Source organism: Scyliorhinus canicula, chromosome 3 (genome assembly GCF_902713615.1).
Source record: "Scyliorhinus canicula chromosome 3, sScyCan1.1, whole genome shotgun sequence".
In the NCBI taxonomy this organism is placed as follows: Eukaryota; Metazoa; Chordata; class Chondrichthyes; order Carcharhiniformes; family Scyliorhinidae; genus Scyliorhinus; species Scyliorhinus canicula.
In genome coordinates this window covers 258,927,104-258,944,178 of record NC_052148.1, presented here as the reverse complement: position 1 = coordinate 258,944,178, position 17,075 = coordinate 258,927,104, and the positions used below count along the sequence as shown (strand labels likewise).

Sequence of the window (17,075 nt, the reverse complement as noted above, 5' to 3'; positions counted from 1 at the left end):
AGAAAGTTAAGAGAGGCATGCTCCGTATTTAGTCTGATTGTTTGAACTCTTTTCAATGAGAGAATTTTATTTGAAAAAGGTTATTCTTGGATTAATATTTCTCACTTGACAGCACAATGGCTTACATTCCAATTCACTGTTCAGCATGTTGGATTTGGATTTAGATTTTGAGTCGACATAAATGTTGACTTTCTAAAGGTAGCCGAGAAAAGTCTCTCTCTAAAATGATATCTATCAGGGAAAAACCACAGAAACAGTGCTGTAGGAAAGAACTCGCTTTAAATTACTGGCTCCCCATTGACAGAAGCCCGTGCTTTGTGCCTAATGTCATTACAGAAGAGTAACTGGGCTGCTGTTAGTGCGTTTCATAACCCTGTGAGCCCTTGTTAGCAGTTCCCCTGATTTACCATCAGGCATAATATTCTAATGGAACTTCCTATGTTTAGCCTGCAGGCTGATTGATGAAAACTGTGGCGGTTTAAAAAAAAGAAATGTTTTGTTAACTCATATTCTGACCCTTCCATGAATGGGATCCATCAGATTTAACAATTATGCTCTATATTTCATCGCAAACCACAGGGAATTTACTCAGAAGCACTGTGGTGGGAGATAAATCAGGAAGGCAGTCTATATTTCTTTTGTAATAATCAATATTTATTCTTTTTCAAAAGGATCTTTAGTGCATGTGTCGGTGTGTGTCCTCGCCTTCTGATTTCTTGCCTGTTTCTACGTTGAATTTCAAGGTCATTCGCTGCTGTGAGCTAATTGATTCTAGTCTGTTTCAGAGACTCCTGGAAAGACAATCTGTTAATGTTGCCTTGTAGGTTGTCCACTTGTACAATGACTTTGCAAGATTTTTTTTTTCTCCCTCTATTAGTTCTTGGCTGCCTGCCAAGCTTTGGCGTTTCAGCATTCCGAGTTGTTTAACCGGCTGCAGTGGTACTTTCCAAATAGTTTCACTCTGTGACTTTCGGCTCCAGTGGCGGCTCGAACCTTGGGGGGAATATATGAGGCTAATCAATGTCTGAGTGACTTTTTTTCTCCCGCTGTTTTTTGCCGGGAAATTAAATTACACATGGTTTGCAATTTGTTTCAGCCTTCTCTCTGGAAATCTGAAGTCAAAATCAATACAGAGTAGATGGGGTTAAATAGAGGAGCAGGAAGCCATGGACTGCGTTGAGGCAGCTGTGGCGAGTGGTAATTCATTGTTTCAGGGAATATATCTGTGCTTTCAGCTACTTTTATCTCGAGGAATGCTGTTTGCTTTAGAGGACAGCATTGAGTTAGGAAATTGTTAAAACCAAGCAGTTTTTAAAAAATATCATAGTGGTTCAGCTACTTGCTAAAATTGCTCGTAAGGAAAGAAGTGTGTACGTCGATGTTTTTTAAGATGTAATTTTTCTAATTTGTAAAAGTGTCTAAAACTATAGGGCATCAATTTAAAGTGATTGGCAAAAGAACCAAAGGTGACCCAAGGGAAAACCTTTTACGCAGTGAATGGTTAGGATCTGGATTCCACTGCCCGAGAGTGTGGTGGAGGCAGATTCAATCATGGCTGTCAAGGGAGAGTTGGATAATTATCTGATGAGAAAAAAAAATCTACCGGGCCATGGTGAAAGAGTGAGGGAGTGGGACTAGCTGAGTAGTTCTAACAACAAAGAGCTGGCATGAACATGATGGGCCAAAGGGCCACCTTCGGTGCTATAACCATTCTATATGCATCTATGCAATGTGAGCGTGACTAGTTAATAGTTTATCTGTCTCCAGACAAGCTTAGATGTGAGGTGATTGACCTGACCCGATGGTCTGGCCCAACGTGAAAAACGTACACAGTGAAAAGGTAGGGCAAGATGCTCACAGGAAACTGCACCCCAGCTAGGCTTGCCAACCCTCCAGAACTGCCCAGGTGTCTCCAGGAATGAAAGAGTAATCTCCAGGATTCGCCGATGGGGAACCCAGGAGAAAGATCATTGGGGCGATAGAATTGCTTTTTCTGACCACTTTCTTTTATTTGTCAAGATGATTGATCGACGCTCAAGAATCATCCAATTGAGTGATGAAAATTGTTCACTTTTTGATTGGTGTGGAAAGGTGAATAAGAAAATATTTGGGTGACCAATGGCCTGAGTTCTGGGGGAACGGTGATTGGAAGCAATAGGTCATGTAATGGCACCTCCAGGAAATGTTGAAAGGTGGTGCAGGCTTGAGGGGCCGAGTGGCCTACACTTGCTCCTAATTTGTATGTTTGTATGTCTGAAATTGTCCAACCAGAGTTGATGACCCCATTCGCTCATGATTCAATTCCACCAGGAAGGAACATAGAACATAGAACATTACAGCGCAGTACAGGTCCTTCGGCCCTCGATGTTGCGCCGACCTGTGAAACCACTCGAAAGCCCATCTACACTATTCCCTTATCATCCATATGTTTATCCAATGACCATTTGAATGCCCTTAGTGTTGGCGAGTCCACTACTGTTGCAGGCAGGGCATTCCACGCCCTTACTACTCTCTGAGTAAAGAACCTACCTCTGACATCTGACCTGTATCTATCTCCCCTCAATTTAAAGCTATGTCCCCGTGTGCTCGACATCATCATCCGAAGAAAAAGGCTCTCACTGTCCACCCTATCTAATCCTCTGATCATCTTGTATGCCTCAATGAAGTCACCTCTTAACCTTCTTCTCTCTAACGAAAACAGCCTCAAGTCCCTCAGCCTTCCCTCATAAGATCTTCCCTCCATACCAGGCAACATTCTGGTAAATCTCCTCTGCACCCTTTCTAATGCTTCCACATCCTACAATGCGGCGACCAGAATTGCACGCAATACTCCAAATGCGGCCGCACCAGAGTTTTGTACAGCTGCAACATGACCTCATGGCTCCGAAACTCAATCCCTCTACCAATAAAAGCTAACACACCGTACGTCTTCTTAACAACCCTCTCAACCTGGGTGACAACTTTCAGGGATCTATGTACATGGACACCGAGATCTCTCTGCTCATCCACACTACCAAGAATCTTACCATTAGCCCAGTACTCTGTCTTCCTGTTATTCCTTCCAAAATGAATCACCTGACACTTTTCTGCATTAAACTTAATTTGCCACCTCTCAGCCCAGCTCTGCAGCTCAAGGAAGGAAGAAACTATCCAAGTATATGTACGGACATCATTATTCTGAGTAAATACTGTGCTCTGAGTGTCAGCACTGAATGTCATGACTTCAAAGAAGGGGAGAGTTCCACACCAACGGGAAACCATCATTACCTTGAGTTCTAAAAGTGCGAGAGCACAGCACAGAAGCAACAGCAACATCTTTCTTCTGAGTCCGACAGGATAAGCAGAATTTCAGTGCACCAGGTGCCAGCCGTGCCTCTGTGGATACTCTCGCCAGAGTCACAATATTGTGGGCTCAAGTCACATGCCAGAGCACACAATCTGGGCTGACTTTTCAGCACAAGAGAGGGGGAGTGCTGCAGTGTTGGAGGTGCTGTCATTCAGATGAAACTTTAAACTGAGGCCTGTTTTGCCCTGTCAGGTGGATGCCAAAGATCCTGTAGTGCTATTCAAAATCAATTATTTCGTTGTTGTCTGTGGTACCCCACCATTGGGCACTTGGGTACCACGTTTCCCTGAAATGACAAAGGCATCTTAATGGCTGCTTTGAGGCAGTCTTGAGGTTGACTGAGGCACGATTGAAGGGCCCATTTTAAAAAGAAATGAGAGTTTGATCTCCTCCATCCCCCACCCCTCCCTTTCAATTTCAGACGAGTCTCCCCATTCTCCAGTGAATATAAGAAATAAAACTGATTTAAATAGTATGCAGGTTTAATATCGCCCTTATTCTTATTGGGTACATTTCTTATTGAGGCAGTAGTTGCTGATGATCACAGAGTGTTGTAGAAGTGATTGAGGCAAATAACAGGGACGCAGAGAAAGCTCGGTACATGCACATGGGAGAAAAAAACAGAAGGATGTGTTGATGAGGTTAGATGAAGCAGGATGGGAGGAGGATCGAGTGGGGCTTCACCACCAGCATAGAGCTGTGGGCCGAATGGCCTGCTCCTGTCCTGTTTGATTCTATGCAGTTCTATGACATGGCAGCGTTACTGAACCAAATGCTGCTTGTGATAAATAACCAGGAAGTGAAAAGTAGACACTCCCATGCTTGCGACACAATTAATTATCCTTCTGCTACTGCCGGATTCAGTACCTTTTTCCAGAATCACTAGCACTCACCGTTGAAGGAAGAATACTTGAATCACAGAACCGTTACGGTGCAGAGGGAAGCCATTCGGCCCATTGAGTCAGCACCAAGCCTCCAAAAGAGCACCCTGCCTCGGCCCACTCCCCCGCTCTATCCCCAAAACCCCGTAACCCTTGGACGTTAAAGGGAAAATTACTATGGCCAATCCACCTAACCTACACGTCTTTCGGGACTTGTGGGAGGAAAGCCGGAGCACGTGGAGGAAGCCCACGCAGACACGGGGAGAACGTGCAGACTCCCCACAGACAGTGACCCAAGGGCGGAATCAACCTGCATCCCTGCCGCTGTGAGGCAGCAGTGCTAACTGTTGACTGAAAATTCATTTTTATACATTCTGTGTGCATAGAAAAGTGTTCTGATAAGGAATCTCTGACTTTTTTGGGAGTAATTCCAGTCAGTGCCTCATTTTTGTAGCTCTGTCCAAGTGAGCTCAGTAATGCTGTCTGTCTGCGTGTGGCTCAACTCCACTAGTCTGGTTCTGCACCGTAGGTATTGAGCCAACAAAGCCATGAAAGCCATGGAATCAATGACTTCCTTCTGTGACACGCTGAAAAGATAGTGATTAATATCAGCAGGGTGCCATTTGTAAGTCACGAGGTGTAAAGTGGCTCATGACTTTGTTGGCTTGGTTGCTGCAGTGTTATTGCGAGTGAGTTAAGATTTAGGTTTATGCAGCAATGAACCTTCACAGAACCCAAAAATCTTCAGGCTCAATCTGCCGTGCTCTTCTCCTGACTAGTCAGAGTTTTAGGATCAGTGAGGAGGGCAGGTGGGTAGTTCATTTCAGTATGGTCGGTGAATAATCCCTCCCCATGAATCCCTCTGGCAGTATGGGTGTATACCATCTGCGGCTCTGTGATACACATGTGCGTGATCCTGGGGCACAGTAATACATGCCTATCTGCCCCCCCAGGCATCTAAAATATCTGACTATTGGGTGGCGTGGTGGCGCAGTGGTATCACGGCGCCAAGAAGCCGGGTCTGAGCCTGGCCCCGGGTCACTCTCCATGTGGAGTTTTCAGGTTCTCCCTGTGTCTGCAATGGTCTCACCCCCCACAACCCAGGTGCAGGGTAGGTGGATTGGCCACGCTAAATTGCCCCCTAATTGGAAAAAAAGAATTGGGCACTTTAAATTTAAAAAAATATATGTCTGACTATTGACTGATAATATGAATTAGGAGTCGGCCACTCAGCCCCTCGAACATGCTCCGCCATTCAATAAGATCATGACTGATATGCTTTTAACTTCTACCCTATATTCCTGTCGACCCCAATAACCTTTCACCCCCAAATATCAGATTAGAGCTCCCCTCCTGTGTCTTGAACAAAGCCTGGTGTATACAGACCAGAGGACCCAAGATTCGACTCGCAATCCATGGCCTCAGACCGAGCTGCAAGACGGACATGTTCGTTGGTTTGAGCATCCTCATTATGGAAGGCAAAAATCATTCTATCTTCGGATCAGCACTCCATTTGAACACCACTTGGAGGAATCATGGAAGGTGGAAAGGGGACAGAATATGCTCTGGGTGGGGGACCGCAATGTCCATCACCAAGAGTGGCTCGGTAGTACCACCACAGATTGAACTGGCTGGGTCCTAAAGGACATTGCTGCTAGACTGGGACTGCAGCAGGTGGTGAGGGAACCAACAAGCGGGAAAAACACACTCGACCTCATCTTCACCAACCTGCCTGCTGCAGTATTGGTCGAGGTGACCACCGTTCAGTCCTTGTGGAGACAAAGTATCGTCTTCACATTAAGGTTGCCTCCATTGTGTTTTGTGGAGTTTGCACTTTCTCCCTGTGTCTATGTGGGTTTCCTCCAGGTGCTCCGGTTTCCTCCCATGGTCCAAAGTTGTGCAGGTTCGGTGGATTGGCCATGCTAAATTGCCCCTTAGTCTCCAAAAGCTTAGGTGGGATTGCTGGGTTACCGGGGTAGGGTGGAGGCTGGGCTTAAGAAGGGTGCTCTTTCGAAGAGCCGGTGCAGACCCGATGGGCTGAATGGCCTCCTTCTGCACTGTAAATTCTATGATGCTTGTTCCTCCTGACAACTAAAGTAATCCCTGTTGGGATGCTGTTATTGGGCGAGGATAAAAGCAATCTTGGATATGATGCTTTTTCCAGTCAAATAGCCCACCAGCACCCTCCCATGAATAATAATTGAACACTTGGCCAATGTAACAGAGGCCTGCGGGCAGCCTTTGACCAGAACTGATACAAAAATCAAGATGGGGGCAAATCGAGATGTAAAAAACGAATTGTAGGATAAAAGGTCATTTGGATGTCTCCTAAAGGAAGCATTCTTAGGGAGTTGCACTCTTTAAAGTAATCATTTGATTCATTGAAAACAATGGTGCACCTGTCACACTAAAAACATATTGTAAGAAGGTAAGCGATTACACTTAGAAGCACACAGATGGATGCATAGAAGCAGAACATTTAGCACCTCCAAATGTATATTGGTGTTTACCCTTCATGTGAGCAAATAATCCGAAACAGTGTACCCACTCTAATCCTTCAGCCCTTCTTTTCCTTCATGCACTTGGTTAATATAGTCATGAATGTTGACAATTCTGCCTGTATAATTCTGTGTGTGAATTCTCCTTCCCTCTTGTATAAATCTCACACATTTTAACTTGTATCTGTGGCCCCTCAACCATCGGTAACAGCCTGAATTATGAGACTGATTGATGATTTGGTATTATATTCCCTAACCCCCCCCCCCATCCCCCTTGCCACTGGTCCTGGTCACATGATGCCACATACCTTTTCTATTCCGTTTCATTGCTTTAAGTACAGCATTGTGTGGCTAAAACATAAAGAGGAATAACATCATTCATCGATGAGGTTTTGAGGCAGGGTGCAGGTTTACAAGTTCTGCTGACACCTTTCAAACTTTAATCCGTGCAATTTAGCAGTTTATCAGAGCGGCCTCATAAAATGACTGCCTTGTCACTCTTAAATGCTTGCATTCGAACACATAACCTGATCCCCTGTGTACATCGCACGCTGGGTTTGAAAATATTGTAGACTCAGTTCGTCCCCTTTGCGAAGGCAGAGTTCCTCGTTCTGCAGAGGGTTTCAGATTTAGGAGAAATATCTTTGCACAAGTGGGCAGTTGGAGCATGAAATGCTTTGCCACACACTGCAAATGTCAACGGACCATGTCTTGATAATATGATGGGCATATTGTCACGTCTGTAGAATGTGTGACTTTGAAATGGCAGGCGCGCATTCAGAAGAAAAATATAGAAGCAATAACTCTGGAATGGCTCTGAAACTCCGGAATAACTCAGGGCGGCACAGTAGTTAGCACTGCTGCCTCACAGCGCCAAGGGACCCAGGTTCAGTTCTGGCCTTGGGTGACCATCTGTGTGGAGTTTGCACGTTCTCCCCGTGTCTGCGTGGGTCTCCTCCAAAGTGATCCGGTTTCCCCCCACAGTCCAAAGATTTGCAGGGTAGGCGAATTGGCCATGATAAATTGCCCCTTCGTGTCACAGGGTGGGGGGGAATGGACACGGGTAGGGTGCTCTTTCACAGGGTCAGTGAAGATGGGATGGGCCAAATGGCCTCCTTGTGCACTGTAGGGATTCTATGATTTCTATTCTATTAATGGTTTTGATTCCTGCTCCACGCTATTTTTAGCCTACCTGTTCGCACAATTGCATATATTTCTGCACTATTTTAACATCGAAAATATGCATTTGCAATGCTATTCCAACAAATGGGTTAGTTGGCACGCTGTAAATAACACACGGGGAATGAAACAGTTACAGAACAAAACTTCTGAATATCTATTGCATGACCAACCCGACCCCTTTTACAAACTGAGTGGTGCTTTTGCAATTGAAACGAGTGCAAAGTTTGCTGCAGATGAACATCCTTTTCACTCGATCTGCACAGAGGCGATAGTACCATTGCCAGATGCTGCGGTAGATGAGTCAGCATCTGCTCTCCAATGGCAATTTAAGAAATTGCTTCACAATGATGAGGAATTGATTTTTCTACCAGGCTACATAGGGTGAATGGATGCCAAAGAGCCTGGTCAAGAAACACGATGGTTGGGGCAGCACGGTGGCACAAGTGGTTAGCATTGCTGCATCACGACGCCGAGGTCCCACGTTCGATCCCAGCTCTGGGTCACTGTCTGTGTGGAGTTTGCTCATTCTCCCGTGTTTGTGTGGGTTTCGCCCCCACAACCCAAAGATGTGCAGGGTAGGTGGATTGGCCACTCTAAATGGCCCCTTAATTGGAAAAATAATAACTGGGTACTCTAAATTTATTTTTAAAAAGAAACACGATGGTCAGCCTGTGAGGGGCTAAGATGTGGTCGCCTTGTCCATAGAACGCAAAAGAAGTAATTGTAATAACTTGCATTTATATAGCACCTCTCAGATGGAAAAGGTTCTCTAAAGCATTTCTCTGGGGCATTATCGAAAACAGTTTCATACTGAGCCATTTAGGAGATATGAGGATGTGTTGAAAGCTAGGTGATATGTTTTACAAGGGCCTCTTAGAGGAGAACAGAAGTAAAGGGACTAGAGGTTTAGGGAGAGAATCCCAGAGCTTGCCGGAGCTTAACAGCTGATGGCATGGCCGTCAAAAACGGAACAATCATAATTGGGGATGGTCAAGAGTGTGGAGGAGGCTGCAGAGATGGAGGGAGACAGGGCCACGGAGTGGTTTGAAAAATAGGATGAGAATTTTTAAACTTGAGACATAGAACAGGCGCAAGTGTAAGTCAGTGAACACAGGAGTGATGGTGAGCAGGACTTGGCATTAAGCTAAAATGGATGAGCTTAAACTCCCAGGGGCATTATGAAACACTGTACTTCCAAATAGTGCTGTTCAAATGTCTGTGAGCTGCTGAATGGCACAGTGACAGAAGGTCCTATTTGCCTTAGAGACTATCAGAGAGGTTTACCTGTAATTGGCAGGTGTCAGTGGCTGGAACTGAGACCTGTTGTACTGCTTGCATTCTGGTTTAATGTCTCCTCTCTAATCCTCAGAGTGTACCCCAGTCCAGCGAACATCCACATCAAATTTCCACAGATTGGTTGAAATGAGGTTTTCCACGCAGTCAGACTCTTTAATGAAAGGATGACCAGGTGGCAGTTGCTAAGATTTCCATTTGCTTGGTTTCATTTGAAAGTGTGAGTGATAAAATTGCCAAATTTGATATACCTTCGATGAAGGTGTAAAGAGAAATGAAGTTACAACAGAAGGTGACATGTTGTTCGCACATGAGATAGCGCTTCATTTACACGTTTGGGATTTTTTTTTACGGTGATTGTGAAAACACTGGGCAGGATTCTCTGACCCCCATGCCGGACCGGAAAATTGCCGGGGGGCTGCGTGAATCCTGCCCCGCCACCCCAACGCCAGCTGCCGGATTCTCCGGCGCTGTTTTTTCAGCGAGGACGGGAATCGCGCCGCGCTGGTCGGGGGCCGTTGGCAGCGGCCCTTTGGCAATTCTCGACCAGTCCCGCCAGCGTGAAATACACTAGGCTCAGCAGGCGACCTGCGGCGTCCTCAGCTGGGGGGGGGGGGCATGGAATCTGGCCCCGGGAAGGGGGCCCACAGTGGCCTGGCCCGCGATCAGGGCCCACTGATCAGCGAGCGGACCTGTGCCGTGGGGGCACTCTTTCCCTCCGCGCCGGCCGTGTAATGGTCCACCATGGTCGGCACAGAGAAGAACCCCCCCTGTGCATGCACTGGGATGCGCCAGCACAGGCTGGCGCTCGCCCGCATGTGCCAACTCAGCGGAGGCCCTTTGGCGCCGGTTGGCGTGGCGCCAAGCCCTTCCGTGCTGGCCTAGCCCCTGAAGGTGCGGAGGATTCCGCATTTTCCGGGCGGACCGACGCCAGAGTGGTTCACGCCACTCCTCGGTGCTGGTACGGCCAGCCCCGCCGGTTAGGGGAGTAACCCACCCACTATTTATGAAAAATAGTAAAGATTTAATGGAGAAGTGAATTTGCTGAAACTTGGTGGCGTTTCTGATTTTGGAAAAGCTGGAAATTTTAAAAAACAAGCAAACGACAGAGAAGCAAAGGTTAACATTTTGAGTCCAAACCTTATTAAATTGATATGCTAACCTTTTCCTTTCGAAAGCTGACTGATCTACTGTGCAGTTCCAGCATTTTCCATCTTAATGTCAAAGGCTAAGTGTGGCACACTGTTGAGGCATGTGTGCAGAGACACACGCGCTCGTGTGTGTGTGTGTGTGTGTGTGTGTGTGTGTGAATACATCTGTATGCATGTACGCCAGCACATATGTGTGTATGTGTACACACGTGTCTGCATGTGTGCATGTCCACGCACGCGTGGGTTTGTATGGGTACATGTGCGTGCATGTGTATATGTGTGCATGTATGTTTGCACATGTGTGTGTCTGCATGTATGAAAGGCAATAGATCTTTGTACAGTGGAGAGGGATATGAGAGTAGCCACTAGAATGGCTGGAGAGGAACTCAGACCCCATGTAAAAGGGATAGCTGCATTCAATTGTCTCTCTAACAAAAGGATACTGCTGCATATAAAGCACCAGACGCTTGTTTGTTCCCCAGAGGCAACTAATACATCCACCTAGAGAATAATACTGGAACCTGGAAACAATGCTACTGGAACAGAACGCAGCTCATGCATTCAAAGGTGCTTTAGATGATTCAGCTGGCAGTTGCTGTTATATTGTTGCGTACTTGTTTTTATTTGTAATTCTGATTTTCTTAAAGCTCAAACTTTCAGCCCCCTCTCTGCATCCCCCCCCCCCCCCCCCCCCCCCCCCCCACCCCCCATTATCCTGCTTCTGATCGATATCTGATTTTCCTTTCACTGATGAGTTTGATGCTCTTGGGAAGGCCTGAGGAGTCGAAGCGATTAGTAGGCCCGGAAATGAGGGACTTTAATGCTGGATTTTCTTGGGGGAATTGATTAACATACTGTCAGGCAAAGAGAGTGCTGATGGGCAGAGAGGGACCACCAGAGTTACTTTAAAAACAGGAAAAAGAAGCAATAAGCACAGGTTATTTAAAGCAAATTAACAATCTCCTAGAAAAGCAGAAAGTGCTAGTTAAATTGAGCGGGTATGCCAGCATTTACAGAGAGAACAGAATTAATGTTTCAAGTCCAATACGACTCTTCCTTGGAATTCTTCTTCCACAAGTTCTCCTTTGGTTTTAATTCAGGGAAGGTCTAAAATCTCAACTGGAGCCGAGAGAAAATGCAAACAGTGAGCCTGACTTCCAGCTTGTCACATTAGTTTTAATTTCAATTGTTCTAAAAAAAAAAAAAATTTTTATTAACAAGTTTTCAAATGTAACGGGCTGGATTATCCTTTTGGGAGACTAAATAGGGGCAGCAGGGTAGCATGGTGGTTAGCATAAATGCTTCACAGCTCCAGGGTCCCAGGTTCGATTCCCGGCTGGGTCACTGTCTGTGTGGAGTCTGCACGTCCTCCCCCTGTGTGCGTGGGTTTCCTCCGGGTGCTCCGGTTTCCTCCCACAGTCCAAAGATGTGCGGGTTAGGTGGATTGGCCATGCTAAATTGCCCGTAGTGTCCTAATAAAAGTAAGGTTAAGGGGGGGGTTGTTGGGTTACGGGTATAGGGTGGATACATGGGTTTGAGTAGGGTGATCATTGCTCGGCACAACATTGAGGGCCGAAGGGCCTGTTCTGTGCTGTGCTGTACTGTTCTATCTTCTATCTATCTATCTAAATCCCCATGCCAGCGTGCAAATGGTGGTGTTTTACACCCGGACAACTGGCGCAAAACGGCCATCGATTCCCTGCTCCAGGGGGATTTAGCAGCCAGGCAGCGTAGAGCTGTAGCTGCTGACACGGCCTGGAGACTTGCTGGGTCCGTGGCCGCGCATGCGTATGGCGGGGGCCTGCTGCGACCGCGCCGTGCTTCACAGCCCGCGGACCCAGCCAGCAAAAATAATTCCCCTACCTTTTGCCGGCTCACGCCCCCCAGACGCCCCCCCCCCCCCCCCCCCCCCCCCCAGAGTGCCCCAGCCCCGAATAATGCCCCCCAGTGCCTGTGGATCGGCCCTCCCCTGACCGGCGGCACTGGGCTGAGTCCTCAGCCACCAAGCTGAGTTCCCGATGGATGCGACCGCGCGTGCCCACGCCGTTGGGAACTCAGCCGGCCGGGGATGGAGCATCGCGGAGTGGGCCTTAGGCAATGGCCTGAGGCCGTGGATACAGCGTGCGCCGTACTCCTAGAGTACGCCACTTTTCAGGGGACTGAGCATCGCAAAAGCAGCGCTGCCACCGATTCTGTCACCATCGGGGATTCTCTGCGATTTTGCCGTCGGGATCACAGAATCCAGCCCAACATCTTCACATCCGTATACGTACAAAAGATAACAATATTTCAAACCTTCCACCGCTTCCCCGCCAACCTAAAGAAAAACAACAACCAATCCCCCCCCCCCCCCCCCCACAATGCACTATCAATTACGACGAGACGAGAGTAGAATGTATTCGAGACTTTATTACACAGAGATGTGTAGCCTCCTACAGCTGCTGGCGAAATGGCTGCTGTTCGGAGAGCCCACACATTTATACTCCACCAACTGGGCAGAGCCAGCATGCAGAGATCTACCCTCGTACCTGTAGTACAGGGGCCTTACCGTAATACCCGTATATACAATATAATACAATAATGGTGACTACCGCACCCCCCACCCCCAAACATCTGATGGTGCCCAACTCCCTGAAATAGGAAATAACCAGCTTCCGCCTCGGGTAGAATCTTTCAGCCGACCCTTTCATTACATACTTGATTGTTTTTTTTCCAAGCACAAAATCTCCATTAGGTCGCTTTACCACACCGAGCACTGTGCGGGGCCGAAGACTTCCAACCAAATAAATGTTGCCTTCTGACTCTTAAGGAAGCGAAGGCAAGAGCATCCGCCTTCGCCCCTGTCTGCAACACCGATAAGTTTGAGATCCCCAAAATAGCCAGCAGAGGGCAGGGTTCCAATCAACCCAAGAATTCTTGACATGGTGCTGAAGAAAGAGACCAAGAAGCTTGCAAGCTTAGTGCAGGACCAGAACATGTGCGTGTGGTGGGCTGGGCCTCCAGAGCATTTGCTCCCATCTATCCTCCACATCCACGAAAAACCCACTCATTCGTGCTCTAGTTAAATATTCCGTATGCACCACCTTGAACTGAGTCAGGCTAAGTCTAGTGCACAAGGAGGTAGAGTTGACTCTCTAGAGAGACTTGCTTCATACCCCTCCCTCAAACTTCGGGCCCAACTCCTCCTCCCATTTCCTTTTAATCTCATCCAACTGGACCAGCTTCGGAGATACCAGCTGATCTCTGACACCCTCCCATTCCCTACATTTACCACCATAGGGAGAGTCTCCACCATCCTCTCCACCATCCTTTCCATGATTATCTCCACTATCCTCATTATCATCCTCTTTACTCACCTCCTTATCCTCCTCTTCATCCACCTCCTTCTCATCCTCCCTCTCATTCACCTCATTCACCTCCTCCTCATCCTCCTCCTGATCCAACGCCTCCTCCCCGTCTTCTTCCTCATTCACCTCCACATCCTCATCCCCCACTTTCTCATCCTCTCCTCCCCACCCTCCACACCACCTCCCCATCTTCCTCAATCCTCTCCCCATTCTCCTCATCCCCTCCCCATCCTCCTCACCCCCTTGTCATCCTCCTCATTCTCTTCCCCCTCATCCTCATCCTCCTCCTCATCCTCTTCCCCCCTCATCCTCATCCTCCTCCTCCTCCTAATCCCCCTCCCCATCCAACCCCTCATCCTCACTGTACTCAGCCTCTTCCTCATTTTCCTCCCCTTCCTTTCACCTACCCTTCCTCTTTTTCTTGTGTTCTCTCAGGGGCCCCCCCTCTCTGTGTTCTCTCAGGGGCCTCACGGTAGCATGGTGGTTAGCATCAATGCTTCACAGCTCCAGGATCCCAGGTTCGATTCCCGGCTGGGTCACTGTCTGTGTGGAGTCTGCGCGTCCTCCCCGTGTGTGCGTGGGTTTCCTCCGGGTGCTCCGGTTTCCTCCCACAGTCCAAAGATGTGCGGGTTAGGTGGATTGGCCATGCTAAATTGCCTGTAGTGTAAGGTTAATGGGGGGATTGTTGGGTTACGGGTATACAGGTTACGTGGGTTTAAGTAGGGTGATCATTGCTCGGCACAACATCGAGGGCCGAAGGGCCTGTTCTGTGCTGTACTGTTCTAAATTCTAAATTCTTGCTCCCTCCTCCTCTTCCTCTCCCCTTTCTTCTTCTCCTTCTCCTCCCTGTTCTTTTTTCTCTTCTTTCCCTGTCTTCCACCCGCCCCTCTGCCCATCTCTCCGACACCTGCTCAGTCTTCCTCTTCCTCCGTATTTTTTCAAATTCAAATCTGTTTGCTGGAACTTAGCCAGTACCCACTGTGGTTGACCTTGACGGATCACACAAGTTTTGAGCAATATAAATATTTAATACATCCAGCATTGTCTTGCCAGACACTGCTATAGCCTGACTCTGTAGTGATGCTCCAATTCCTCTAATGCATGCAGGTTGCGAGTATATCAAGCAGGTTGTCTTTTCTATCCTTCAGCCCTTTAGAATTAATCACCAGAGTGATTATTGGCTGCACGGCTCCCAGTAAGATTGATAGTGCTGAATGCTGGCGGTGAAATAGTGCTGTCCGGCTGGCGTCTGGGAAATAACCCAGTTTAGGATGACTAATAGTCTCCGAGGCTGGACAAATTGGGAATGTAATTCAGATTCCGCCGTCCTTTAGGGCCCGGACTACATCGGCCACCGAGCCCTCAGCTGCAAAGAGAATGGTGCCACAGAGGTCATACCTGGATAGCTGCAGGATGAGGCAACAAGATAGATTCAGGACACATCTTTTTTGAAAGTGCAGAGATCACAGAGTTAATTGGTGCGCTGTCCATACACACACATTTTTGTGCACTTATTCTGAAGCAAAGGGCCAGCACTGTTAGCTGAGTCCTCCAATTTGCCATGCTAAATTCTTACCTGTTATTATTTCTTTCATCTGCCTCCATTTTTGATCTCACCTTTCTCTTGCTAGGTAAAGTGTAGCACGGCAGTGATCTTACCAGCCAAGCAATCCACAGGCCTGGGCTAATAATCTAGAGATGTGGGTTCAAATTTACACTCACTTCATGAAGTAAATCTAGGATGAAAGGGCTATTGTTAGCCCGTGAATCTACTGGATTGCTACAAATATCCTCCTGGCTTACTGACGGTCTCGGATATTTTCTGTTCTTGTCCATTTTAGCCTATGTGTGATTCCAGACCACAGATTCTTCACTATCCTCCGAAATGACCCAGGAAGACACTCAGCTGTGCCTCTTTCTATCTCTCTCATTTCTTTCCATGTGCCAAGAGTCCTACGAAGCACGTACGTCTGTTTCCATAACGGATTTTTCCTGGGACAGGTCGCGAGCTGGTCGCCAGATGCTGCAGTTCAGGGGTACCGCTCTGCATCAAGTGCAGCTGACCAGGAGATTCTCCCGCTCTTACTGCCTCCCTTAGGAGGATTTTCAGGTTGATAATTAGTCTGTTTGGCCACATTATGAGCCCACCTTCTATGGCCACCATCTGCTAGAGTGGAACTCAAACCTTTGTCTCAGAGGCAGAGACGCTACCCACTGCATCATAAGGCCTCCTACTCAGCTGTATAGGGATGGGCAATAAATGTTGGCCTAGTTGGCGATACCCCCCCCCCCCCCCCCCCACCCCCCTCCGACCACCCCTCCCATCTAATTCATGTAAATGAATAGCACAAAAGCTGGGAGGGCAGTGTAGTCCCAAACTCCCACCATGGCTACTTTGCGATAGACCATCAGAAGATGAAGAGGAGAAGTCTGTGATTTCTCTCTCTCTCTGGCCTGCACTCCACAACTCTTGATGCAGCTACAGGACCAAACCCAAGGCACCCAAGGCACAGCACCTCCAACGTCGAGCATGTCAGTACACACATTCCCCCAGTTTCTTGGAGTTTCTCTTGTTCTGTAGTATGTCTCAGGACCTTTAACCAACTTACCTCTTCCAGGTTCCTCGAGCCGCCCCCTTACCCCAATTATAATGGGCAAGGCCCCCCCTACCCTAGCCTGACCCTGCAATGGGCAAGCTGACAGCTGGGCACCTTGGCACTGCCACCCTTTCACTGCCCCTGGAAATGCCACCCAGAGCAGCGCTGCCTGGGTTCCAGGTTGGCAATGGCAAGGTGCCAGGCTGGCAGTGTCAAGATGCCCAGGTGCCAAAGGTGCACCAGTGTACAACTCTGCCCTGTTCCCGACCACCTGCGGGCCTCACTTCCCCAGCTAGACCCCCTGAGGTGCCATCACAACTGGTTCATGACTTTGTGGTTGAGGCCTCGCTGGTGAGGGCGGTGAATCCAGGGTCAAGGGTGTATTGGCCGAGTGCATATTTAAATGAGCCTAATGTCTCATTTAAATATGCACACTTGGACCTTGCACAGCGAGAGTGAGATCCAGAGCGCGACACGCCACAAGATTCCATTGAATCTCACAAGATATTTCAAATGTCACAAATCTTGATCCAGGCCTCTCGCGAGATTCAATGGCCACATTCTGACATCAAGTTGGGCACGATGAGCTGCTGAATCATTCCCCTGGGGCTGGATTTTCCGATTTTGAGACAAAGTGCTAACAGAACAGGAAAACTGGCGACAAAAGGCCACCGATTCTCTGTTTTGCTGGGGACTAGCAGGGAGCCGCCATAGAGCTCGCAGCTCGAGCTGCCGATACAGCACCCAGCACTTCCGGTTCAGATCTGCGCATACGCAAGG

General features: G+C 48.0%; 1 protein-coding gene across 7 annotated transcripts in view; it reads left to right on the top strand.

The window, feature by feature from the left end:
* The window catches only part of nrg1 (neuregulin 1), a 901,022-nt gene that overhangs the window by 760,516 nt on the left and 123,431 nt on the right, over window positions 1-17,075 (top strand). The gene's annotated exons all lie outside the window — the stretch shown is intronic.